A 13,211-nucleotide genomic window follows, 5' to 3' on the forward strand; every position below is an offset into this window, starting at 1 on the left:
TTAAATTTAGTAGTGTTATTTACATCTCCTCTGCTAAACTAAGTTCCATTAAGACAGAGACCTTGTCTTCCATAGGACTTAGCACTATACCTTGTATATATGTATTCAATATGTGTTGAATTAATTATAAGGAATCTGATCTGTAAATGGAATTTTATTTTCAATAGACCTTAATCTTATTAGAGGACTAATCTTTTTAAGATGTTAAAAAAATGTGTAGCTTAAATCTGAATTTTCTCTTTACAGGACCCAACTTAACTAACAACATCAATCACAATAGAACTTAAAAACAATTCTCATGAACATATAGGATTTTCATTTGTGAAGTTAACCTTGATAATGCTAAAGAAAAGGTAGCTAGATTTTTAATACATTTTTTATTTTATTTTTCAATTAACATTTCTCTCTCACCTCCCTCCAATGAGGTGGGATGGAGAACCCTTGTTATAGATGTGTATAGTGAAGCAAAACAAATTTTCACATTGGCCATGTCCAAAAATACATATCTTAATCTGTATCTTGAATCTATCACTTCTCTTTAAGGAAGTAACATATTGGAAGCACTATATTCTGCTAAGCTCTTGGGATACAAAGAAAAGACAATTCTTGTTCTCTGGAAGCTCAGAGTCTAATGGAAGAAGAGCAACATGAAAACAACTATGTACTAACAAGACATACAGGATAAGTTTAGAGGTAGCAAGAAGGAAGGCACAAACATTGTAAGTTCAAGAAAAACTTCCCATAGAAGGTGAGATTTTAGCAAGCAGTCAAGGCCAGAAAAGCCAGGAGGTAGAGATGAAGAGGGAAAGAATTCCATTCATGGGAGTCCACATCAGTGGTGAGTAAGGTTTAAGAAAACTAGAAAAGTAGGGTCCAGATTAAGAAGGACTTCTAAACACCAGAAGATTTTGTATCCAATGCTATAGGTCATAGGGAGCCACTGGAGCTTGGATAGAAAGGTCACATGGTCATATCCGTGCTTTAGGAAGATCTGTTAACATTGAGTGAAAGATGGAGTGGGATGGGTAGAAAACCGAACCAGGGAGATAAACCAGTAAGCTATTGCAGTAGTCCAGAGGTGAGGTCATGGGAGCTTTGTACCAAGGCAATGACAGTGTGAGAGAAAAGAAGAGGGCATATATAAGGTATTATAAGGGTAAAGTTGACAAGACTTGGCAGCAGATTGGATTTAGGAGATAAAAGAACTGGAAGTTGAGGATGACACTTGGGTTAAGATATTGGGTGACTAGGAAGATGGTGATCTTCTCAGGAATAATAGAAAAATTCGGCTGAGGGAAGGCAGGGGTCATAGAAGATAATTCAGTTTTGGATGGTTGAGAAACTCATTAGATATCTAGAGATGAGAGAAGTCAGGGATAGGCAAGTTGATCTGAGAATCATCAGCATAGTGATAATTACTAAATCCATGGGACTGTTTAGATCAAGTGGAATACTAATAAAGGAAGAGAGAAGAGGGTTTAAGATAGAACCCTCTGGGACCCCTACCATTAGTGAGTGTGATCTTGACAAAGGAGTAAAGGAGATGGCAGTAGTTAGGCAAAACAGGACAGTCATAAAAACCAAGAGGGAAGAAGAGGGTGATTAACACTGTCAAAAGGCTCCAGAGTTTAAGAAGGATGAATATTGAGAAAAGGTTATTAGATTTAGCAATTAAAAGACTGTAACTTTGTGGATACACATTTTAAGGGGTTTGCTAGTAAATGTTTATAAAAAACTTTCTCAGAAACTCATTTCATTTATATTAACATCTCTATCACTATCTTAAGCAATTAACAAAAAAGTAAAACAAGTCTTGATCTGTAGTTTGCTGATTTTTGAAGTATCAATGATCACTTAATAACCAACAAGCAGGTATGATCTGGCTCATACCAAACCCCAGCCATTTGGGTTGAATACTGAGGTTGGAAACCAGATTAGAATTAAGAGAATAAGAGGAAAGAAAGGGAGGCATTGATTGTGGATGGTCAGCTCAAGGAATTTTGTGCAAAATGAAGAAATGTGAGAAGATATTTTGTACATAGATCATGAGACTTTTTTTGGGAATGACAAAAATATAAACTTGTTTATAGGGAAGCAACCAGCAGATAGGGAGATACTGAAAATGAATGCAATAATGGGGATGTAACAAGGAACAATCTGTTGTATAAGACAGGATGAGGTTTCTTTCCTTCCCTTGCCAGCAGGCCTTGCCAGGACACTGCTAGAGAGAGCAGGGTGAAATACTGTTCCCTTCACAGTGTAGCAGAAATGGGACAAGACAGGAGATAGGCAAAGAGAGGACTGGGCAAGGAGACAGGCCTGATGAAATAGCATGTCTGCCCTTTCCCTGCAGGCAGGAAAAAGCTAGATAGATATCCTGTAGGTTGTAAGTTGCCCAGAAAATGTTTTTTCACTCCTTATCCTGCAGGAAAGAAAACCAGAGACTTGCATAGTAATGGAATGTTGTCTCTCTTTCCTCCAGTGAAGAAGAGGCCAAGAGAAGAGACTGGCTTTTAATAGAATAGCTGGAGTCTCCGTCAATGCTAGTTTTCCTTTGGGAATCATTACTGATTGATCAGACTTCTTAAATCTTTTGGAGTTTGCTTTTGCAGTGTTGTTGTTATTGTATAAATTAGTCTCCAGATTCTCCTTATTTCAATTTGTTTGAATTATTTAAAACACTCAGGTTTCTCTGAAATAATTCCTTTCATCATTTCTTGACATAATTGTATTATATGAATTACCATAATTTTTTCAATGATTTCCCCAATTAATGGCATCACTTTGGTTTCTACTTCTATGCTACCATAAAAAAAAACTGCTTGAATATTTTTATACAACTGAGTCCTTTTTTTGATCCTAATGGGCTAGAGGCCTAAAAGTGGAAAAGCTGGCTTAAAGGGTATGCACAGTTTATTGACTTTTTGAGTATAGTTCCAAATTGCTTTTCAGAGTGACTGAACCAGTTCACAGTTTGACCAACAATGCATTAATAAGTTTGTTTTGGAACCCTTCCAACATTTGTCATTTTCCCTTTTTGTCATCTTTGTCTATCAGATGGGTGTGAGATGGAACTTTGTAAGAGTTAGGAAACTAGACTTAAGAACTGGATATAATGGAAAATCTCACCTCCATTTTATGTTGCAGACAATACATTGAAAATTAGAAACTCAGCAGTTCTCAGTCATTGAATCCAGCTCCTTATTTGTCATTTTGCCCTTATTTGTTTGTAAAAGAGAATTGTCTTACTGCTCTAAATCCTAAAGGAATATAATGCCAAATATATACCAGGGATTGGGTTGTGTATGAAAAGCAGAATCATAATCAGTGGTTTAAGACAATTCCAAAGACTCATGAAAGATGCTATCTGCCTTCAGAGAAAGGGCTAATGGAGTGAATGCAGAAGAAAGCATACTATAGTTCACTTTCTTCATTTTTTCCTTTTTTTTTTGTTTGAAATCTCTTCCACTAAATTACTAATATGGGAAAATATTTTACATGATTGTGCATATAAAATCAATATCAGATTGCTTACCATCTCAGGGAAGGGGGAAGGAAGGTAAGAAGGAGAGAGAATTTTGAACTCAAAATTTAAATGAATGTTAAAAAATTGTTTTTACATTTAATTGGGAAAAATAAATGAATCTCAATGGAAAAGTATATATCAGTGGCTTGTTACTTTTATCCATTTGATGCATTGCTGTATATCTTCCCATATTTTGAAATAAATCTTAAAACTTTTACCAATATTAATAATCATTTATAATTTCATATAAATTAGTCACTTCATTAAAATCTCTTTTCATTACTGTTGATAACATACCATTTCCTCAGAGAATAGCTGAACACAAAATTCTCTGAATTCCAAATGAATTTTATCTTATATTTTTAAGACTGATCCTGGTTCTAAACTTTTTCAGAATTAAATATATATATATATATATATATATATATAAATTACCTTTCAAAAAATGGAGTGTTCTAATATGTGTGAAGAATAGAACAAAACCATTAAGGGTGTTATATTAATGCATACTATTGCTTTTCCTTCTCTGTTATTTCATGGAAAAGTTTAGGTATCCATATAACTAAGTTTGAAAGAACAATCTGACTAATGATTGAAGGCTGTAGAACTTTAAAACATGAGTCTACATTAAAAATGCAAACAGCCAGTTTATAGAAGTGGTGATGCAGAACAAGTGCTAGAATAATTGTAACATTAGTGTTAGATGCTTGAGGGTTCTCTGCTTTCTCATTTTTCATTTGAGGTATATAATGTGAATACTTTATTACATATGCACATGCTTTTTTTTTTTTTAAACCCTTGTACTTCAGTGTATTGTCTCATAGGTCGAAGATTGGTAAGGGTGGGCAATGGGGGTCAAGTGACTTGCCCAGGGTCACACAGCTGGGAAGTGGCTGAGGTCAGGTTTGAACCTAGGACCTCCTGTCTCTAGGCCTGACTCTCACACCACTGAGCTACCCAGCTGCCCCTGCACATGCTTTTAAAATGTTTTTCTAAGCCTATTCTTTATTTCTTATGATAATGGTAATTGAAAAGGCAAATTTCTCTAAACATTTTTTGTGTTTTCCCTCTTATTTTAAAAAATGATATATATAGTTTACTATTGTCAGCCTGAGTTCTAATTTTGACTTTTCTACAAAGCTGTGATACTTAGGTGCTTTTTCCCCTTGTACCTTTTGAATACTCCCCCCACCTTACGTTTTTAAATTTAAAAAATTTTACAGTGACATTTTGCCTTTTAGCAGTTTTTACTTAGGTGGTCTTTTATTAGATTAATGATTTACAACCTTTAAAATATTCAAAATTTTCAAAATATAGATAAGTATATAGAAGGAAAGATGGCTTGTAAGGTTTTTTTTTTTAATTAATTGGCAGTAGCAGATTCCACCACTTCATACTTGGATTTTATTATAAATTAATAGTTTATGAGTCCTTGAAACTATAATACCATTTGGGAATAATCAAGTTTTATAAATCAAACCTGATTTTCTGGAAGCTTTTGTCATCATTTTGAGACATTTGCAGGTATTAATGTTGGTATTTGGGATTTATGAGTAATGTGATGTTTGATAAAAGGCAGAATGGGTAGAATGTTAGACTTGGAGCCAGGAAGACCTAGTTCAGGGCCCTTCTTTAACACATACTAGTTATATGATTCAGGCAAGCTATTTAACTCTCATTGCCCTTTAGATAAGTTGTAGAGAAGCTGCTTGGAGGCACTGGTAGAAGTTTCCTTATATGAGAGATTTTTTTTTTAATGCAACTATAGATTTTACCCTTTCTCCTATCCATGATATAGACTATAAAATTTCCTGAAGAGAGCCATCTACTCACTGATTTTTGAGCAATACTGCATTCCAGTGTGCATAGTGATATTTCTTTTAAAAATATGGTAAAATGTGAATGAATATTATCACTCATTATAAATAAGTAGTAAAAAGATGGCAGGAACTTATATCTCAGAGGTTTCTCATTCCATTAATTTCAGGTCAGTGGTGACACATCACTAATGTAGGAGGTTAGATACACAAATACAGCATGCCGTTTCAACCAGTGATATGCAAAGCAGATTGAATTCTTTTTTGCAGGACAGATCTCTCTTTGGTTCTGTTGACTGTGAACAGGTTGGATAAAAATGTTAAGAGAAAAGGGCATGAATCAATCAACAAGCATCTAGTAAATATTTACTCTGCCAAACTGGCACTATGGTATGAGCTGGGGAAACAAAAAGGGTAAATGGTCACTTCTCTCAAGGACCTTATGTTTTAATAGGATGCAGTATTTCTATATCTACATATCTTCATGTACATATATATGTACACACACACTTAAGTATCAATTTTAAGATAGAAGTTAAGGGCTTAAACAAGTTGTGTTTTTTTAAAAAATACTTGAGCAAGTTGATTTCTTAAGGCCATTAGAAAATATCCTTAAAGCAATAGAGCTAATTTGAGGAGTAATTTATGCACAAAATCCATACATTGTTTGGGGAACTATTGAAACTCATAGAGATAATAGAGTATTTTACACTATGACCATCTGCTAAATATTCAATAGATTAGAAAAGAGCTATAGGTACAGAAATAGTCTGCGTGAAATATTTACTGAGAAGTAATAAAGTATCTTGCCCTAGTTCAGTATTGTGCATTATTTTTCATATTGCTAGTATGGTATATGCATAGGTGTCTATTCCCCCATATTAAATCTATGTCTTTATTGACATCAAATGAATGGAATGGCAGAATTGTTCCAAGATGTAAGATCAAATCACTCCAGTATTTGTAGATTATGGAAGCTATAAGACACAGCTTTTATCATGCAAGTATGATTTATGGGTCATTCCTACTATTGTCATGTGTGACCATACTACGATCTTTGAGTTACACTGTTTACATTGAAAACTAGAAATGAAGTTTCATAATAAGTATACAGTAAATGCAGTGTTCCTTTTTCTTAAGCACAATATGTATCAACAATTGTAGGTTACTTTCTTAGGAACTACAGGAACCTCACAGTAGTGTGGTTTCAAAGACAAAGATACTTTGTCTAGCTCCTTTAGCACTTAATGTTTTTACTGTTTTATTAGTATGTTATACACTACTGGATTATTTCCTAGTTGTATTGTGCAACTGAATGCTATCATTATAAATGTTGATGTAGTTCTTTTTTCCCCCCAAGTTACTACATGTCTACCCTTTTCTCCTCAACTATTCCATGAGCTCCTTGCGGAATACTTCTTAACATAGCGTTAGGAGGAGACATATAGTCATTCAGAAATCTTTCCCAAATCTTGATCAGTAGGAAGGTGGTAGAGACATATCACTTACTACATTTCTGACCCAAGTATATGTTACGAAATGTTTTATCTTAGTATACATTTCTCTCATGTGTATGTGTATCTCTTTTTTCTTTTTACATATTTGGTAGGTTTGTAGGTACTCTTTAGTTCAATTTAAGAAACATCTCATAGGATGATAGCTTTAGAGTTATAAGGGACCTATGAGATCTAGCATAATCTCTCCTATTTATAGTTGCTCTATGGAATATAGAAGAAACTTCAATGACCTATTCTCAAAAGGAACCCTTAGAATATTCTCTAAGTGGTCATCCAAACTTTTGAAGAGCCCCAGTGAACTACCACTCACACCATCTCCAATGTAGCCCATTTCCCTTTCAATCTGTTCTAATTCTTAGTAGGTTTCTCTTTGACATCAAACCTAAAAATTTCCCTCCAATTTCTGTTCATTGATTGAGGTTCTGCCCATTGGTCTAACTATAGTAGAGAGATAATGTTCCTGAAGGACATGAATAGCAATCATGACCTCAGACAAAGCAAAAGCAAAAATTAATTAAAAGAGATAAGAAAGGAAACTACATCTTGCTAAAAGGTACCATATTAATGAAGTAACATCAATAACAAATGTGTACTTCAAATGGTATAGAATCCAAATTCCTAAAGAAGTTAAATGAAGCACAAGAAGAAATAGACATTAAAACTATATTAGCAGAGCATCTCAACTTTTCTTTCTCCGAACTAGATAAATCTAACCAAAAAATAAGGGAGTTAAGGAGGGGAATAGAATTTTAGAAAAGTTAGATATGATAGAACTCTGGGGGAAATTTGAAAGGGAATAGAAAGTGCACCTTTCTCTCAGTGGTATATGGCACCTACAAAAAAAGTCAGTCATGTAATGGGACATAAAACCACACAATCAAATGCAGAAATATTAAATTTATTCTTTTAAGGCTTTAAGATAATATTAAATTCTTTAAAGGGATATGGAAAGATAGATTAAAAACTAATTCGAAACTAATCCTAAGGAATGAATGGGTCAAAAAACAAATCATAGAAATAACAATTTCATTAAAGAGAATGAGACATGACAAAATTTATGGGATACAGCCAAAGAAGTGTATAGGGGGAAAATTTCTTTAAGAAGCTTACATCAATAAAATAGAAAAAAACCAGATGAATAAAATGGGCATGCATTTAAAAAAAAACCTAGAGAAAAGAACAAATGTAAATCTCCAATAAGCACCAAATTGGAAATCCTGAAAATCAAAAGAGAGACTAGTAACATTGAAAGTAAAAATTTTCAACTAATAAGACTGGAAGTTAGTTTTATGAGAAAAAAATCAATAAAATAGATAAGCCAATGGTTAATTTGATAAAAAATAAGAGAAAACCAAATTACCAATGTCAAAAATGAAAAGAATGGATTTACCCAGAAAGAGGAAATTAAAGCAATTATTGAGAGCTATATTGCCCAATTATATACCAATAAACCTGACAATCTAAGTAAAATGTATATAAATGTTTAAAAATTATAAATTGCCTGGATTAACAGAAGAAGAACCAAAAGAGAAAATAACTCCAGCTCAGAAAAAGTAGCTGAACAAGCCATCAATGAACTTTCTAAGAAAATTTATCAGGGCCAGATAAATTCACAAGTGCATTCTAGAAAACATTTAAAGGACAATTTATTCCAACACTATATAAACTATTTGGGAAAACAGGCAAAGAAAGAGTCCTACTAAATTCCTCTTGTGGCATAAATATAAGGCTGGTACCTAAACTAGGGAGAACAAAAACAAAAAATTATAGACCAATTTCCCTAATGAATATTAATGCAAAAAATTTCAATAAAATATTAGCAAGGAGATTATAGCAATATAAACAAGGATCATACTCTTAAGACCAGGTAGTATTTATGTCCGGATTGCAGGGCTGCTTCGATATAAATATTGGAAAACTACCAGCATCACTGATCACATCAATAACAAAAGCAAAAATCATATGATTATCTCAATAGATATAGAAAAAGCTTTTGACAAAACATCTTTCTATTAAAACACTAGAGAAATAAGAATAAATGAAGCTTTCCTTGAAATGAGTAGTATCTCTCTAAAACCAAGATCAACCATTGTTTGTAATTGGAATAAGGTGGAAAGCCTCCCAGTAAAATCAGGGGGTGAAACAAAGATGCCCATTATCACCACTATTATTCAATATTGTATTAGAAATGCTAGCTATAGCTTTAAAAGAGGAAAAATGGAATTTGAATAGGTGATGAAACAAAACTATCATTCTTTGCGGATGATGTGATGGTATATTTAGAGAATATTAGAGAATTAACTAAATGAAGTGAAATAATAAATTTAGCAAAGTTGCAGAATGCAAAATAAAACCCTGTAAATCAGCACCATTTAAATATATTTTTGACAGTGCAGCAAAGCAATTGAAAGAGAAATTTTGTTCAAAGTAATTGTAGACAATATAAAATACATGCGGACCTACCTGCCAAGACTAACCCAGGAACTATATGAATACAATTACAAAACACTTTTCTCATAAATTAAAGTCAGATCTAAACAACTGGAAAACACTAATTAATCATAGCTAGACTGAACCAATGCAATAAAAATGACAATTCTACCTTAATTGACTGAGTACAATATTTAACTACCAAAGAATGATTTTATAGACCTAGAAAAAATAAAAATTCATCTGGAAAAAAATATCAAAAATATTAAGGGAATTAACAAAAAAAAAGGATGAAGAAAAGCAGTCTAATCATACCAAATCTCCAATTGTATTATTTAAAATTTTTTTATTTTTATTATCATGCAAAACACATTTCCATATCGATCATAGTTGTAAGATAAATAACCAAAACCCCAAAATAAAACAAATATGTTGATGTGAAAGATAGTATGCTTTGATCCACATTCATCGGACTCCACAGATCTTCCTCTGGACACGGATATCATTTCCCATCATAAGTCTTTCAGGACTGTCCCAGATAATTGCATTGCAGGAAGTAGCCAAATTTTCACAGTTAATTACACAATCTTGATATTAGTCTGTACAATGTTCTGGTCTTGCTTACCTTTCTTCGCATCAGTTCCTGCAGATCTTTCCAGCTTTTTCTGAAATCATTTTGGTTATCATTTCTTTTAGCACAATACTATTCAGTCACCAATACATACCATAATTTGTTCAGTCATTCCCCAATTGATGGACATCTCCTCAAATTCCAATTCTTTGTCACTACGAAAAGTGTTGCAATAAATATTTTTGTACGAGTATGTCCTTTCCCCTTTCTCATTATCCTTTTGGGATATAGACCCACTAGTGATATAGGATCAAAGAGTATGCATTTTTATAGTCCTTTGGGGATAGTTCCAAATTGCTCTTCAGAATGTTGCATCAGTTCACAATTCCAACAATGCATTAGTGTCCCAATTTTGCCACATCCCCTCCAGCATTTATCACCTTCTTTTACTGCATATTGACCAATCTGATAGGTGTGAGGGGGTATGTTAGAGTTGTTTTAATTTTCATTTCTTTAATCAAGATTGATTTAGAACATTTTTCATATGATTATTGATTGCTTTAATTTCTTTATCTGAAAATTGCTTGTCCATATCCTTTGACCATTTTTCAGTTGGGGAACAGCTTGTATTCTTATAAATGTGACTTAGTTCTCTATAAATTTGAGAAATTAGACCTTTGTCAGAGAAATTTATCATAGAAAATTTCCCCACTTTGTTGTTTCCCTTCTAACCTTGGTTACATTTGTTTGTTTGTGCAAAAGCTTTAAAATGTTAATATAATCCGCATGATTCATTTTATATCTTATAAGGCTCTCTGTCTCTTGTTTGGTCTTAAATTCTTACCTTCTCCAAAGATATGCCAGGTAAACCATTCTGCATTTTCCCAATTATAGTATCACTCTTTATCTATAAATCATATACCCATTTTGACCTTATCTTGGCAAAAGGTGTGAATTATTGGTCTGTACCTAGTTTCTGCCATATTGTTTTCCAGTTTTCCCAGCAGCTTTTGTTAAATAGCAAGTCCTTATTCTAAAAGCTGGGTCTTTAGATTTATCAAACACTAGGTTTCTAATGTCATTTATCCCCGATATTGTGTATCTAATCTATTCCATTTATCTACCATTATGTTTCTTAGTACTAGACTGTTTTGATGATTGCTGATTTATAGTACAGTCTGAAACCTGGTGCTGCTAGGCCATCTTCCTTCAGTTTTTTTTTTCATTAGTTTCCTAGATATTCTTGACTTTTTGTCACTGAATAAATAAATCAATTTAGGTAGAATTATCATTTTTATTATATTTGCTTGTCCTATCCATGAGTAATATTTTTCCAGTTGTTTAAATCTAACTTTATTTGTGTAAAAAAATTTTTTGTAATTGTGTTCATATAATTCCTGGGTTTGTCTTGGCTAGACTATTCCCAGGTATTGTATATTGTCTAAAGTCATTTTAAAGGGAATTTCTCTTCCTATATCTTGCTGCTGGTCTTTATTGATGATATATAGAAATACTGATGATTTATGTCGATTTATTTTATATCCTGCAATTTTACTAAAGCTATTAATTATTTCAACTAGTTTTAAAATTGATTTTCTAGGATTCTCTAAGTATTCTCTCATATCATCTGCAAAGAATGATTCTTTAACTTCCTCATTGCCTACTTCAATTCCTTCAATTTCTTTTTCTTTTCTTATTGCTAAAACTAGCATTTCTAGTACAATATTAAGTAATAGTGGTGATAATGGGCATCCTTGCTTCACTCCTGATCTTATTGGGAAGGCTTCTAATTCATCCCCATTGTAGATGATACTTACTAATAGTTTTAGTTAGATACTACTTATCTAAGGAATGGCCCATTTATTCCTATGCTTTCCAATGTTTTTTTTGTTTGTTTGTTTGTTTTTTAAACCCTTGTACTTCGGTGTATTGTCTCATAGGTGGAAGATTGGTGGGCAATGGAGGTCAAGTGACTTGCCCAGGGTCACACAGCTGGGAAGTGGCTGAGGCCGGGTTTGAACCTAGGACCTCCCGTCTCTAGGCCTGACTCTCACTCCACTGAGCTACCCAGCTGCCCCCTCAAATGTTTTTTTAATAGGTATGGGTATTGTATTTTTTGAAGGCTTTTTCTGCATCTATTGAGATAATCATGTGATTTCTATTAGCTGGGTTATCGATTTGGTCAATTATGCTGATAGTTTTCCAAATATTAAACCAGCCCTGCATTCCTGGTATAAATGCCATCTGGTCATAGTGAATATTCATTGTGATATATTGCTGATGATCTCTTTGCTATTATGTTATTTAAAAATTTTGCATTTGTATTCATTAATGAAATTGGCTTATAATTTTCTTTCTCTGTTTTTGCTGTTCCTTGCTTAGGTAACAGCACCATATTTATGTCATAAAAAGAATTTGGAAGGATTCCTTCTCTGCCTATTTTTCCAAATAGTTTATATAGTATTGAAATTAGTTGTTCTTCAAATGTTTGATAGAATTCTCTTCTGAATCCATCTGGCTTTGTGGATTTTTTTCTAAGGGAGTTCATAGATGATTTGTTCAATTTATTTTTCTGAGATATGATTATTTAAGCATTCTATTTCCTCTTTTGTTAATCCGGGCAATTTGTATATTTGTAAACATTCATATGTTTCACCTAGATCAGTGATTCCCAACGTGGACTCCACTGCCCCCTGGCATATAATTGTAAGGAAGCGGTGATAGTATGTGACAGGGGCGCTAAGTAATATTTTTTTTCTGGAAAGGGGGTGGTAGGCAAAAAAGTTTGGGAACCACTGATAGAACAACCTCTTGATAGGGTATATCTAATTGATGTTCCTATTGGGTCAGCAAAGTTCTCCTAGACCTGCCTAACCTAGGTAAACTAAGATCCCACTGTTTCTCCTCCTGTCCACCCTGGATCCCCTAGGGGTAGAAGTGAAGGTGAGAAGAGAAGTAGGGAAAGAACACAACCCAGCCCTGGGTCTCCAGGGCTTTATATACCCTGGGTCCAAATGGCAGTTGGTACTTTCCATGGTCAACATTCCAACCAGAGCAACTGACTGGTTGCCCCAAGCAAACATGGCAATGTTAATCCTGGCAATATTATTCCTATATTACATACATGGTCAATTTTTGTGTAGGATCCATATACTGCTGAAAAGAAATTATATTCCTTTCTATTCCCAATTGATTCTCTCTGGAAATCTATTAGTTCTAATTTTTCTAAAAATCTATACACTTCCTTTATTTTCTTGTTTATTTTTTGTTTTGGTTTATCTAGATCTGAAAGGGGAAAATTGAGGTTCCCCACAAGTAGAGTTTTACTGTCTACTTCCTCCTGAAACTCA

Source organism: Gracilinanus agilis, chromosome 2 (genome assembly GCF_016433145.1).
Source record: "Gracilinanus agilis isolate LMUSP501 chromosome 2, AgileGrace, whole genome shotgun sequence".
Taxonomy (NCBI): Eukaryota; Metazoa; Chordata; class Mammalia; order Didelphimorphia; family Didelphidae; genus Gracilinanus; species Gracilinanus agilis.